The sequence below is a fragment of the Zingiber officinale genome, chromosome 10B (genome assembly GCF_018446385.1).
Source record: "Zingiber officinale cultivar Zhangliang chromosome 10B, Zo_v1.1, whole genome shotgun sequence".
NCBI lineage: Eukaryota > Viridiplantae > Streptophyta > Magnoliopsida > Zingiberales > Zingiberaceae > Zingiber > Zingiber officinale.
The window spans coordinates 84,336,463-84,351,260 of NC_056005.1; positions in this window are offsets into that span (position 1 = coordinate 84,336,463).

A 14,798-nucleotide genomic window follows, 5' to 3' on the forward strand; every position below is an offset into this window, starting at 1 on the left:
GAAATTAAATTGGTACATTAAACATCACTGATCTTGTCCGAGAGTCGAGTCGACGGATGCTGGGGACGTGGCGCTCGCTGCTGTCTTCGGGTGAGCTCCGAGGTGATGTGGACTTTCGGTGAACCTGCAACAAAGCCGAGGTGGGAAGGGGTTTCCAGCGACGACCCTCCGACGCTCAAGTCAGGCAACGACGAGATGAAACAGAAGCAGAGTAACGAGACTGTAGCTACAGTGATGAATGGCCAATACCTCCATCGAAGTCTGGGGGCCTTATATAGGGTCCCAGGGAGGCGCATGCATGCTTCTCGAAACGTGCACGCTTCCCAAAGTGTACCTCAGAATGGTCGTGTCAGAAAAGTGCGCCTGACGCCATACCACAACTGTTCGAGCATATCTCTGACATGACAGTGGAAACTTCCACCGTACGATTCTCTGTCCGGTCCAGCCGCTGACCATGCTGTCCGTCGGCGGCACCTGACTCGAGAAGGATATCACCAGATGTCTGCCTCCTTTGTCCTCTTTTGCGCCTTTTGTCTGTTTCCAGGCCGAGCGGGAGGGCCGCTCGGCCACCCCGGCGGTCTGGCGTAAAGGCGTGCCGGACCGAGCGGGAAGGTCTCTCGGGCACATACTCGGACGGGAATGCGTCCTTAGTTGATCTGCAACTTAGCCGAGCGGACGGGCCGCTCGGCGCACCAACTCCTCTATACGGGCAAATCATGAGCGTCGGAAGCACGACCCATGGTCGAGCTATCTTTGCGCCGGCCCTGGCGCTATCCTGGCCGAGTGACCATTGGACATCTCCGATCAACAAGACCCTTAGGTTGACCCTCTTGACTTTGACCCCCACATGTCGTTGACCACTGCCCATGTGGGTCCCCCTATACTTACCACCGGATCACGTGTCTCCCCTTCAAGTCTAGTCGAAGGAGGCCGCAAGTCTGACTGACTGGACTATTAGCCTGGTGATGTGACAGCCGCTCTGCCACTGACAAAAATGTCTCTCCACTCGGGCACCATAGAGGTGAACACTGCCGCTCAGCAGACTATCCCCTGGAACTTCAAAAGTTTTTGTTTGCCGCTAATTGCCTCGCTGATCCAATGGCGGTCAATGCTGACGTCTTTAGGATTCCCTTGGAATTCGTGCAAATCCTCACCATTAAGGCTGAGCACGCGGCCACGGCTGCATAATGGGGCTCATTAAATGCTATCCTATGAGCGAGCGATGCGTGGCGAGGCCGCCATCATCGCATGATCGGACGATGTGACCTCTGGCTTTTTGAATTTGACGGTGAGATCTGGTCCTCGATTCTTGTGACCTGAATCCAACGGCTCGGAGGAATTGAGCCCCGTCTGTATAAAGCCTTCATCACCTTCCTCCGCCGCCTATCTTCGTGCTCGTGCGTCCGAAGGCCTTCGTCTGCGTTCGGTACTCCGGTGAACCCGTTCCTCAGCATTCTGGCAACTCCTCTTCTTCTTCGATCACCCTTTTCCCAGTAAGGCTTCTCCACCCCTTGTCTCTTTGTTCTTTCACGTTTTTCTTTACACTCTAGCGGTGTTTGTGCCCCTCAGGCACTGTTCCGATCATCTCCTCCTTCGACCCCTCCGTTTCTCTTTGGCTTTTGCCTTTCCTACTGTTCCGGCGATGGCTAGTCCTTCTCAGCCTTCGGAACTTGCTCCTGGCCCATGGTACACGACCATGGAGTCACGGTTCGACACGAGCGACGCGGAGAGCTTGACCAATGCCCTCAACCTTCCTTCTGATTTTGAACTGGTTTTGGCTTCACCTTCCGACCGGCCACACATGCTGCCGAGCGGCACAATCTGCTTCTTCCGAGAGCAGTTTATGGTCGTGCTGTGATTTCCTATCTACCCCTTTATCATCGAAGTTTGTAACTTCTTTTGCATTCCGCTCGCCCAATTCATCCCTAACTCCTTTCGCCTCTTGTGTAGGGTCGTGGTGTTATTCAAAATCCACAATATACCTCTTCGTCCTGAGGTTTTTTACTACTTTTATTATCCCAAGCAGTCCGAGCTGGGCACTTATTTGTTCCAATCTCGGATCAGCTTAGTCTTTTTCGATAAGATGTCTTCCTCTAATAAACATTGGAAAGATTACTTCTTCTTCCTACGACTCCCCGAACTGCCTCCCTTCCGAACAAAGTGGCAGGTTGGGCTTCCTACTGCTCCCGTGCTAAAGAGATATAAGACCCGACCAGACTATCTTCAAGCAGCAAATATGCTGGCCGGCCTGAAGCTCAATATCCACAAGCTGATACCAGAGGGGGTGATGTACATGTTTGGTCTGAGTCTGATCTGAACGAGCTCCCGAGCAGCTTTGGTAAGGAATTTACTTGTCTTTACTTTGAGTCTAACTGATTATCTTCCTTTTCTTTCATAGCAAACATCGTGATGGAGTCCATGCTGTTCAGCATCCTGAAGAAGAAAGCCACAGCGATCGAGGTGGCAGCGACCAAAGAAATGGAGCGACTTGGCATTGCTCCGGTCGGCTCTCATGAGGGTGAGAGCGAGGCGTATGTTGGAGAGTCTGTCGCTCAGACCTCTCCTGTGGAGGTGGTGGGCGAAGCAACTTCAAGTCGACAGCCTGCTGCTCAGGGCGGTGACTCTGAGCCGGAGGACGATCTTCCCCTTTCCGGACGAAAGTGACGCAGGACGGGGATGCCTTTACTCTCAACCACTTCAGCGGTGCAAGCGTCCGAACAGACGGGCGCACTCTCCCCCAAAGAAAATGCACCATCTGTCGAGGAGCTCTCTTCTGATCGGACTCCCTCCCAGCTGGATCTGCCAACTGACCCCATCACGGCGCAGCCGGTCAGTTCTTTACCTCCAGTGCGTCAAAGGATTTGCCGCTCGGGCATACTTTCTGCGCTGTCCGACCAGCCATCTGGTCCCTCAGTGTCCGCTCATGCAACGCCAGGCGGGCGCCGCACGATAAAGGTCGTTCTGCACCTTCCAACGGAGGCCTATTTGGCAGAATCTGAGCGGCCTACGACCCCTGAACACGTTATCACCATCAGAGGGTCGCTCGCCAAAGTATGGGAGGACGCCCGTGCCCATGTCGCTGCAATGCCCCCCAGTTTGTTGGCCAATAGCTACATGCAACACGCCACTGGTGTAAGTTTCCTGTCCATACTCATTCGTGTGTCTTTTACGATCGACACTGAATAGCTCTTTATTTGTCAGAACTGGGTGGAAAGCATGGTCATCGCCAGTCGTATGGCGATATTAGAGGAAGAGCTGAAGAAGCTCAAAATTTCTGGTGGGCCATCCTCCTCTCAGGCACCATCATACGCCAAGCTGCAGAAGGAGCTTACCAAACCTAAGGCACTGCTGGAGGCCGAGCGAAAGAAATCGGCTGATCAGGCGTACATGCTTGGCCAGTTCGAGAAGCAAGTCAAAACCTTTGACCACAAGATAGAGCTAGCGACCACTCGGAAGAATCGTGCCATCGTCGATCTGGATGCCAAGAACGTGGAAGCTCGAGCTCTGGAGCAACGGGTGAAGGAATTAGCCGACCTACTGGATGCTGAGAAAAAAGGCCGCTCGGCAGAGGTGACAGCTCTCAAGGACGAAATGAAGGCCCTTCAGGAGGCTCTCGAGGCCTCTCGTGCTGCTTTCAAAGAGTGCCAAGAGGGTGAGCTGAGCCGCTTCGCTGTAATGAGGCAGAACTACATTCGCTCGGACGAATTCATTCAGAAGGTTTACGACTGGCTCGTCCTCGCCTTCGAGGTGGCCATCACTGCCATGGCGGATCATCTGAAGGCCAAGGGTCACCTCCCGCAGTCATTTACCATCCCTGTCCGGGAGCACGCCGCGCTTCTCACCACCATACCAAAACATGTTTTTAACTACCTTGAGTGAAGTGTCTTTGTAATTCTGTCGCTCGGTCGGAAAACCCTATTTTGAATGGAACTTTGCTTTTTTGCTCTGTTAGCTCATTTTCCCTGGTCGACGCAAATAACCGTGTGGCTCGAGCAGGTGCCGTGCTAGAGGGTCATTGTTTCCTCCCTTTGGGATTTATGGTCGCCGCTCGATGGTCTTCAGACCGGAGGGTTTATAGTCGCCGGTTCGACTCTAAAGTTTAACATCACCGCTCGACGGTCTTCAGGCCGGGGGGTTTATAATCGCCGGTTCGACTCTAGAGTTTAATGTCGCCGCTCGACGGTCTTCAGGTCGGGGGGTTTATAGTTACTGATTCGACTCTAGAGTTTAATGTCGCTGCTCAACGGTCTTCAGGCCGAGGGGTTTATAGTCGCCGGATCGACTCTAGAGTTTAACGTCCGCTCGACGGTTTGATGGAGCGTAGCCGTTCGGCGCAAATTTGTTATACCCTTGTGTTTCATGATTTCATTCCTGCAGTCAAAGGGCACCGAAGAACGGAAATACACATAATGAATTACATTTGTGCACCTTTCACCCAGCTCAGTATGGCTGGAGATGGTTAGCGCTCTATGGTCGTTCTAGCTGCCGCCCACCTTCATCTTCAAGGTAATAGGCGCTCGATCGGAGCTTCTTGATGATCTTGAAGGGCCCAGCCCAGGGAGCCTAGAGCTTGCTTACGTCGTCGATCGGCCTCACCTTCTTCCATACTAGGTCGCCGACCTGGAACACTCTGGGAACTACTCGCCTGTTGTAATTCTGCTTTATTCTTTGCCGGTACGCCAATAATCGGATGGTTGCTTTGGCTCTCACCTCGTTTATCAAGTCCAGCTCCAGCTGCCTCCACTTGGCGTTATCCGCGTCGTACTGTTGCACCTGATCGGATTCTATTCCGACCTCCACGGGAACGACAACCTCCCCTCCGTACACCAAGTGGAAAGGAGTGACCCCTATTCCCTCCTTGGGGGTCGTGCGGATCGCCCATAATACGCCTGGGAGCTCGTCCACCCAATTGCCTCCGTCATGGTCGAGCCGAACTCGAAGAATCCGAAGGATCTCCCGTTAGCGACTTTGGCTTGTCTGTTGCTTTGCGGGTAGGCCACGAAGGTGAAGTGCTGCTGAATGTCGTACCCCTCGCACCATTCTTGGAGATGTTGGTCGACAAACTGCCGCCCATTGTCGGACACGAGTTAACGTGGAATGTTGAACCAACATATTATGTGCTGCCAGATGAAATTCTTGACCATCTGCTCGGTTATTTTTGTAAGTGGCTCGGCCTCGACCCATTTCGAGAAATATTCCACCGCTAAGAGTAAAAACTTCTGCTGCCCGATTGACATAGGGAACGGTCCCACAATGTCCATGCCCCACTGGTCGAACGGGCAGGATACTGTAGATGCCTTCATTTCCTCCATTGGTCGATGGGAGAAATTGTGATATTTTTGACAGGACAGGTAGGTAGTGACGGTCCGAGCAGCATCTTCCTGGAGGGTCAGTCAAAAGTACCCGGCCAGCAGAATCTTCCTTGCCAGCGAGCGACCGCTCGGATGCCCTCCGCAGGATCCTCGATACACTTCCTGTAAAATGTACTCCGCATCTTCCGAGCTGACACATTTTAGCAGCGGTTTGGAAAAAGCCTTTTTGTAAAATTGATCCCCGATGAGGGTGAACCGACCAGCTCTCTTCCTCAGCAACTGAGCTTCTTTCCGATCGGATGGCGTAGCTCCTAATCACAAAAATTCCACTATGGTCATCCTCCAGTCGCTCGGGAACGCAAGGCCCTCCATCCTGTCAATGTGAGCCACTAAGGATACCTGCTCGATCGGTTGTTGGATGACGACAGTGATATTGAACTCGCAAGTTTAGCCAATTCATTCGCCGCCTAGTTATCCACTCGGGGAAGTTTCTGCAGACTGACTTCGTCGAAGTTGGCCTTGAGCTTTTCGAAGGCCTCTGCGTATAGCTTCAGCCTTACGTTGTTTATCTTGAAGGCTCCCAAGAGCTGCTAAGCGCCAACTGTGAGTCTGAATAAATTAGAACCTTACTGGCTCCTATGTGCCCAGAGGCCTACAAACCAGTTATGAGGGCCTCATACTCCGCCTCATTGTTAGTTGCGTGGTAATTCAGCCGAATGGACAAATGCATACGCTCTTCTTGTGGTGAAATTAATAGAATGCCGATGTTGCTTCCCTACCGCGTGGATGACCCGTTCACATACACCTTCCAAGTGGCTCCGGGCTCAGGGTTTTGCACCTCGGTGACGAAGTCTGCCAATGATTGGGCTTTAATGGCCATCCGAGGTTGGTACTGTATGTCGAACTCACTGAGCTCTGTTGTCCATTTGATCAATCGTCCGGACGCCCTGGGATTAAGAAGTACTCTTCCCAAAGGGTTGTTCGTCATGACGACAATTGTGTGTGCGAGAAAGTAGGGTCGGAGTCTCCAGGCGGCGAAGACCAATGCGAAGGCAAGCTTCTCGAGGTTAGTGTAGCGGGATTCAACATCCTTTAAAATGTGACTCAGAAAATACACTGGTTTTTCTTCGCCGTTCGGTCGCACTAACACTGAGCCAACAACATGTTTGGTCGAGGATAAGTAGATGCAGAGCGGCTCGCCGATAGTCGGCTTAGCTAATACAGGTAAAGAGTTCAGATAAACCTTCAATTCTTCGAACGCCCGGTCACATTCTTCATCCCAATGGAACTTGGTGGCTCACCGCAGAATCTTGAAAAAGGGCAAGCTCCGATCGGTCGTTTTGGATATGATCCGCGAAAGGGTCATTATCTGACCGGTAAGGCGTTGTACTTCCTTCAGATTTCTGGGAGACAACATGTCTTGCAATGCCTTCACTTTGCTGGGATTCACCTCTATGCCCCACTCGGTGACGATATAGCCCAAAAAGGAACTTCTTTTCGCTCTGAACAGACACTTCTGGGGAATTAGCCTGATTCTGTATGTCCTCAGTGTCTGGAATGTCTCCTCTATATCTGTAGAAAGGTCGGCCGCTCGGAGTGATTTAATAAGTATGTCATCAACATATACCTCCAAGTTCCGCCCGATCTGCTTCCGGAATACCTTGTTCATGAGCTGCTGATATGTAGCCCCGTCGTTCTTCAGTCCGAATGGCATCACATTGTAGCAGTAGGTGTCGTCCACCGTGATGAAGCTTACCTTCTCCTGATCACCTCTAGCGAGCAGGACTTGGTGGTATCCCAGATAGGCATCCAACATGCATATCAGCTTGCACCTAGCGATGGAGTCCACCATTTAGTTGATTCGGGCCAAAGGATAAAAGTCCTTTGGACACGCCTTTTTCAAATCCTGGAAGCCGATGTAGACCCTCCACTTGTTACCTGGCTTGGAGACTAGCACTACATTCGCAAGCCAGCTCGGGAATTGCACCTCCCGTATATGGTCGGCCTCTAGAAGCTTCTCGACTTCCGCTCGGATGATGACGTTCTGCTCGACATTGAAGTCCCTCTTCCTCTGCTTCACGGGTCGCACGCCCGGTCGGACATGGAGCTCATGCTGTGCGACGCTAGGTGAGATGCCCGGTAGCTCGTGTGTTGACCATGCAAAGACGTCATGGTTGCGCCGCAAGCACTTTATCAGCTCTTCCTTCCGGCCCGCTTCCAGGTCAGATGCAACGAATGTGGTGGCCTCCGGTCGGCTCGTTTGGATCTGCACCTCCTCTTTTTCTTCATAAACTAAAGTCGGAGGTTTTTCATTTATGGTGTTTACCTCCAAGCACGGCGCTTTCCGAGCGGACCTCAATTCTACTCGGATCATCTCCACATAGCATCGTCGAGTGGCCAGCTGATCTCCCCGGACTTCTCCCACCTCGTCCTCCACGGGAAACTTAATCTTTTGACAAAAAGTGGAGACGACCGCTCGGAACTCATTGAGAGTCTGTCGCCCCAGTATCACATTGTAGGCGGAGGGGGCATCGACCACAATGAAGTTTGTGGTCCGCGTCCTCCACAGCGGCTCCTCTCCTAGCGAGATGGCCAATCAGGTTTACCCCGATCGACAGAACCTCATTGCCAGTAAATCCGTACAGCGGGGTTGTCATAGGCAGCAACTCGGTGTTCGCTCTCCGCAAGTGTACGGAAATGTTGCAAGTAATATAAAAGATTATCGTATCCACAGGGACTGGAATAAGCACTAGAAATGTTTCAACACGAGTTAGCTAAACAACTAATCAATTGGTTTCCAAAAGCTAAATGTAACTAATGAAAAGTAAACATAGAAATGAAAGATCAACAAACAAGATTATGGGCTATGATAAAGGAATGTTCTAGGAGTTTTGGTTTCTTTGTAAGATTCCACAATGTAAATGATCTACCAAATCCTATTTCTCAATTGTCCAACATTTATAGAAGGTTGTCGATTCTCTCTTGCAATAGACAACCGGCCTAGGACTGAAATCTATACCTAAATGTGATCGATTAGATATGAACTTATGTTGTCCTTACACAGGCATGTTCCTGTCACGAAGATCCCTTGGAAAATCAACACAAAGATCATACTTCTCAACCCATAAGATATAAAGATTAATTCCTAATTCTATCCTACCCTCTTGAATTATCCCATTTTTCCCTAAATCTTATCCCTCAAACGTCCTTACACAGGCTTGCACCTTTCGTGTGCTTCCCTCAGAAAATCGAGTAGGAGATAATCTTTATAAGATCCATAGGACATTCAAACAATCAATCTAAAATGAGAATTAGATCCACAACACAACATTTCATTCAAGATTTAATTAATACAAACAAGACAATATCATAGAAGCAAGAAAATGGTAAATCCACAAGAGTTTACATCAATTCATCATACAAATACTCCCTTATCCTAAAACAAAGAGATCTACTCCATGAATCGAAGAGAGAAATCCGAAAATACAAAGATTACAAGCATTTCTTGATCCCTAATCCAAGAAGAGGAGAGAAAGAAAACTTATCTAAGATGAAGCTTGGTCTTCGGATCCAATCTACGCTCCTGGAGTCGAATCCGTTGAAGATCCTCCTTTAGATCGCCCAGAAATCCTCCCAAGATTGGAAGGAAAGACTCAAATCTCGCTCTCTCCCAAGAGGGAGAAGATCCCCTTTCAAATCTTGAAGAAGGATTTAAATAAAGGTGAAGTTTGGACGCCACACGGCCCCGTGGCACGGCCGTGTGAGGTTCACATGGCCCTACCCACTCTCCTCTCTGCCAACCTTGCATGGTCGTGTGTGAGACACGCCCGTGGCAAACATCCGCCAATGGCCCCTTTACATGGTCGTGTAGATCTACACGGCCTCAACTGCCTTAGCCTCTAGAAATCTGGCACGGCCGTGTGATGCACATTGCCTGCTTCCTTCCCTGCCACTGAGAATCTCACACGGCCATGTGAGACACACTACCGAGGCTTCTCCTGTCTCTGGAAAACTCACATGGCCGTGTGATGCACACGGCCAAGGCTTCTTCTCATGTCTGGGTTCTTCAGATCCTTGCACGGCCGTGTGAGGTTCACACGGCCATGACCACTTCGTTTCCTGCTGCAGCCTTCTGACCCGTGATCTCCACACGGCCTGGGCAACCCCCCAGAGCAGGGCAGTGCGTGGTTCAGGTAGGGCACCTTCTTCCCTTGCTTTGCTCACAGATTTAGCTTCGAACATGAAATCTTCACTAATTTCGACTCCTATGTACAGAAAATGCACAAAAGCAGATCTCCAAAAAAAGAGAGTAAATATGCTAAAAAGGAAAGCTGAAAGTACGAAAATGCATAGATCAAGCATGCTCAAAGTATGTGAATGTGCATCAAAACATGTCAATAATTGTATACAATCTACGCACATCACTCGGCTCGGTCAATTTACAGTTGATCGAACGTCTTCTTAAAAATAATGTTGACCGAGCTACCTGTATCAATGAATATGCGGTGAATAGTATAATTTTCTATTATGACTCGGATGATGAGTGCATCGTCATGCGACACTTCAACTCCTTCAATGTCTCTGGGCCCGAAGCTGATCTCAGGGCCCTGTGCCCGCTCCTGACTACAACCTACTACATGGGTCCTCAGCTGCCGAGCGTGTGACTTTCTGGCCCGGTTTGAGTCACCGCCTGTTAGTCCACCAGCAATGATGCTTATCTCGCCCCGAGCAGTGTTGCTCCTGTTTTCTTCTTCTCGAGCGGACAGTCTCATTCGCTCCTACAAGACTCGGGGATTGACCCTCGGCAGATGATGATGTTGTCGTTCGGGGGACTCCCTAGCCACTCATCGCCCGGTACTCTGGTGTCGATGGCGTCAATCGAGTGAAGGTGATCAGCGTTGATAGCTTCTCGGCGCCGGGTGAGCAATCGGGTGAGACTCCGACAATCACGGGTGTTGTGGATTGCTGATTGGTGAAGCGAACAAAACATGGAAGTCCATACCTTTCTTTTCTGCTTGGGTCGATCGGCCACCACATGTTGGACAGTGTGCGACCTTGTTTCTTGATGAGGGCGCGCTCCCTCAGAGCGAGGTCCTCTTGGTGGCTGATAGCTGGCCAGCGGCCTCCGCTCGGCCGGAGCTGAAGGCTCGGACGGTGCTTCTTTCCTCCTGGCCGCCTGAGCTTCCTCTACGTTGATATATTCGCTCGCTTTCTTCAACATGTGGTCGTAGTCGCGGGGCGGCTTTCGGACGAGCGAGCGAAAGAAATCCCCGTCGACTAAGCCTTGAGTGAAGGCATGCATCATTGTCTTGGATGAGACCGTAGGGATATCCATGGTTGCCTGGTTGAAACGCTGGATGTAGGCTCGAAGGGTCTCTCTCGACCCTTGCTTCATAGAAAATAAGTTGACGCTGGTCTTCTGATAGCGTCAGCTGCTGGCGAAGTGGTGGAGGAATGTTGTTCGGAAGTCTTTGAAACTCCGAATTGACCCGTCTGACAGTCTTTGGAACCAACATTGGGCCGAGTCGGACAGCGTGGTAAGGAAGACTTGGCACTTAATCCCGTCAGTATATTGGTGGAGTGTAGCGGCATTGTTGAACTTACCGAGATGGTCGTCCGAGTCGGTTACGCCGCTGTACTCCCCAATCGCCAGTGGGGCGTAGTGCCTCGGGAGCGGGTCCTGCAAGATTGCTTCGGAAAATTGGTTATTAATCCACTCGGGAGATGACTCGGTATGAGGTGTCTTGCCCTTTTTAACATCTCGGGTGGGGGCTTCATCAGATGACCCTTGGTTTGCTTGAGCTAGCTCGGACAGAGTTTGGAACAGGGCTCGATGGAACGAAATAAGGGTGGGCGGCATTGTTGCACCCCGTGGTTATTTTGATGTGATCAACCAAGTTGGTTAGGTCCTGCTTTGTGTTTGATCCCTGTGTCTGAGTGTGCAGGAGCTTAGGAGCGCAGAAAGTCGAGCGGAAGCGTGGTAAGGAAGACTCGACACTTAACCCCGTCAGTATATTGGTGGTGAGTAGCGGCATTGTCGAACTTACCGAGATGGTCGTCCGAGTCGGTTACGCTGCTGTACTCCCCAATTGCCAGTGGGGCGTAGTGCCTCGGGAGCGGGTCCTGCAAGATTGTTTCGGAAAATTGGCGATTAATCCACTCGGGAGATGACTCGCTATGAGGTGTCTTGCCCTTTCTAACATCCCAGGCAGGGGCTTCATCAGATGACCCTTGATTGGCTTGAGCTAGCTCAGACGGAGTCTAGAACAGGGCCCGATGGAACGGAATAGGGGCTGGTGGCATTGTTGCACCCTGTGGTTATTTTGATGTTATCAACCAAGTTGGTTAGGTCCTACTTTGTGTTTGATCCCTGTGTCTGAGTGTGTAGGAGCTTAGGAGCGAAGGAAGTTGAGTGGAAGACGTAGCTAGCGAGAAGGACGGCACGGGAAGGAAGCCAATAGGTTAGGTGCGTCCGAAGGATGAGAGAGTTTCGGAAGAGTACACCGATGGGCGAGAAGAAAGTGAATGGTGTTAGAGGGACGTTAAGCCGAGGAGGAAGGCTTCTCAAGGAGAAGGCCGGAAATTGGGTTCGGGTGAGCTCTATTTCGGTTGGCCGGAATCACCCAAAAGAACGGAGCTTCGGAAGTTGAAGCAAAGAAGTAACTGAGCTGGAAAATCTGCTAAAGGCGCCTTCATCATGGCTTGAAGGTGCCTTCACCTTGAAGGCGCCTTCAAGGCTTGATGAAGGCGCTTTCAACTGGTCAAAAGTGACCGTTTGTGCGCGGATAGAGTTTTATCCGCTGACTCAGTTGGAGGCGCCTTGGACCTCTATTGGAGGCGCCTTGGACCTCCGAGATAGACTTTCCAGGGGCTATAAAAAGGCCTCTGAAGCTAGGAATTAAACATCAATCTAGAACTTAACTCTGTAATCAATTCCTAGCAACTAGTGAGCGTTCTAAGTGTGTAAAAAGGCTTCTCCGCCTACAGTGAAGGAGACTCTGCTAGTGCGATCTTAGATTGCCTTGGATTAACAACCGTCTTGGTTGTAACCAAGTTAAACTTCTGTCTCCTCTTTTATTTCCATCTTAATTTTATTATTGTTGCTGTATTTTTGTAGTTGAAAGCTTTGAGGAGGGTATAGTTTAATTTTGCAGGCAATTCACCCCCCTCTTGCCGGCCTCCGCTGCACCAATAATTGGTATCAGAGTCAGACCGTCTCAGAAGGACTAACTGCCAACTGAAACACAATGATCAAGACGATGGCCGGAGCGAATATTCATTCCCCGAAGTTCGACGGAGACTTCACGACGTGAAAACGCCGGATGGAGGTATTTTTCAAGACGGAATTTGATATTTGTTTAATCATGAAATATGGCTATGCAGTTCCAAAAGAAAAAGAAGAACTCAACTGGACAAAGAAGGAGCAGGTCAAATTCGTGGCCAACGGAAAGACGAAATTCTACCTACTCAGCGTGTTGCCGCCCCAGGAGGTAAGTCGGATCGGGAGCTACGATTCCACTAAAGACCTCTGGGATAAATTCCTAGAGCTTCACGAAGGTACCTCAGAAGCTAAACTAGCAAGGCGCGACATCCTCCGGACCCAGTTAACGAACCTTCGAATGAACAATGGCGAGAAGATAGCGCAACTCCAAGCAAGGATTAATGAGCTAATAACTCAACTAAGCAATCTTGGAGAAGAAGTATCGAACCGGGACTCGATCCGGTACGCGCTCAACGCCTTCCCCAGGACTCCAGAATGGGTGTCCTTAGTAGATGCATACTACAGCTCCAAGGACTTCGAGGTAAGCACTTTAGAAAATTTATTTTCAACTTTTGAACTTCACGAATCTCAAGTTGCAAAGTCCAGTGGAGTAGTGAAGACTAGTCAGAACATTGCCCTAAATGCAAGATCAAATGATTCTGACTCCGAAGCCTCGATCGACCAATCAGAAGTGACACTACTGGTAAAGCGTTTCAATAAGTTTTTTAATTCTAATAAATTTAGGTCGTAGACAAAGAAGCATCAACAAAGAAAAAGAACGGTTTGTTGCTACAACTGCAACGAAGAAGGGCACATCAAAGATGACTGCCCAAAATTAAAGAACAAGGAGAAAGAGAAGGAAAAGACAAAGTACAAGAAACCAGAATCCTCCAAGCAGAAGAACCTGAAGGCCACTTGGTCATATTCGTCTTCTTCCGAATCAGACGTCGAAGCCTTCTCTGGGTTAGCACTAATGGCTAACCATCACCTGGAAGAAGAGTCAAGCTTAGAAATGAGCATAGATGAAGGGGGAGGAACTTCAGACGAAGAAAGCGACGATGAAGGGAGAGCATCATCGAGTCAGGTAAGTTAGGTACGTAATCTAACCCCTACTCAATCATTTCAATTTATTAAGTTTCTTTCTAAAGATTTATTCAAATTAGAAAAAGAAAATGCTGAATTGAAATTGAACCTAGCAAAAGCATGCCCACTAGAAATGTATGATAATCTAAAATTAGAAAATGAAAAATTAAAAGTTAAAATTGAGAAATTGAAGAATAATGATACATGCTTAAATAAATTTCTAAAATCAAAATTAAGAATTTATGGAAAATTGAATTGGTATATTAGAAAACATCAGGGACAACTTAGGAAAGTCCCTAGAAATTATGTACCCCTAAATTTTTGAATAACCCAGTAGGAAGGAATCTATACTGGATTCCGAAATTCTTGCTAGATTAAAATTTTTTTTAAGACTTTCAGAAGAAAAATTAAATGTTAAAATTTCTTTATGAAGCTTTGTCTAAGGAAGTGGTTGTTGCTCTAATAACCAAGAAGGTCTAGTGCCTCGCCGCGACCTGGAAGTTGAAATATTGAAATAAAATATTTAATTAACTTTCTGAAAAATCATTAAAACTAGAATTAAATAATGCTTTGAAAGTTTTCAAACATTTTTAGAAAATTATAAAAATTAATTTTGACTTAGAAATTATTTTGAAAAATTCTAAAAATTAATTTTGACTTAGAAATTATTTTCAAAAATTCTAAAAATTCAGTTTACTTAGATATTTTTACTCATTTTAGCCTAACTTAAAATTTTGCTTAATTCTTATTATTACCCCGTTTTTGCTGTGATCAAATGGGGAGAGAAAAGTACAAGTTCAGGGGGAGAGATTTTTTTATAAAAAAATATTTTTGAAAATTTTCGCTTAACTCTTAATTAAGTGGTTGTAATTTTATTTATTGCAAACTTATGCTTAACATGTTAGTTTAGTAATTTTTTTTAAATTACTGTTTGTCTATTTTTACCCTAACTTGAACTTGGGTTGATGCACATCAAAAAGGGGGAGATTGTTGCACCCCATGGTTATTTTGATGTGATCAACCAAGTTGGTTAGGTCCTGCTTTGTGTTTGATCCCTGTGTCTGAGTGTGCAGGAGCTTAGGAGCGCAAGAAGTTGAGCGGAAGACACAGCTAGCGAGAAGGATGACACGGGAAGGGAGGCG